Source organism: Schistocerca gregaria, chromosome 8, assembly GCF_023897955.1.
Source record: "Schistocerca gregaria isolate iqSchGreg1 chromosome 8, iqSchGreg1.2, whole genome shotgun sequence".
NCBI lineage: Eukaryota > Metazoa > Arthropoda > Insecta > Orthoptera > Acrididae > Schistocerca > Schistocerca gregaria.
Window position 1 is genome coordinate 290,101,646 of NC_064927.1, and position 995 is coordinate 290,102,640.

Consider the following 995-nt stretch of genomic DNA (forward strand, 5'->3'; position numbering starts at 1 on the left):
CGAACAGTGCCAGAGTGAAAAGTGAAAGGTAATAATGTGGGATCGAAGTCAAAACCTACGGATCCCTAGCCTGGTACTATTGAGCCACCATACAATAACAACCAGCGATCAATCATATGCTAGTACCCTCAAAATGAAGCGAAAAGGAACGGCACAGTAAGGCTTGTCGTTATTCCACGAAGGCCGCACTGAATGCGAATCTGTTGTAATCTTCAGTCACGACACTTCAGACGGCTTCCTGCCACAACAGCAGAGATGACTGAGCGTCCCTCATACAGCGTTACCTTCCTACTATGGCTCTGTGTCTCCCATCCAGTGGATCGACGTACGTCACTCCGGCAACGCAGTCCCTGTTGGGATGAGTAAATAGCATTACGGCAATCAGAAAGCCCCAGTAAGACAGCTCTCTCGTCACTGCAGTCAGCTGTTGCTTAAAGATAATGGCACGGACTTGGTATTTGTCAGCAAGGAACGTCTGTCTTCTCTTATAGAAGGTTGTTGAGTATAAAGTGAACACGTGCACAAGGAACAAAGAAAATTAGAAAGCAGTAGCGACGCAGTAATTGCAAAATATTGCCAGCGATGCATTGCTGCTAATTGCTGTTACTCGTTTTTTATTTGTTTCACATGTTGCTGAGCCTTTCGTCTCGTCTTGGAGAACACAGGTGACTGTGAGTGCTATTATTTCAGGCCTGGACGCTATGACTCACTTTAATTAGCATTAGTAGGAATAATGAAACATTGATACAAGGTAGTTCCGTCATCTCTAATAACCACGATTTCGATACAGCCAATGAATTATGTTAGTCCAATAGGCATGTAAAATCAGGTTTACAAGCCAAGTGCATTCGCTGTAGCCATTGTTTTTATCGATGTCCTTGTATGACTCTGTTAATGCGTTTGCATCACACTAATAATATCATAAATTTAAAAATATAATCGCGACGACATTTATTTTGGTAATAATATTTTTGTCATGAAATTTCTGAATGGCT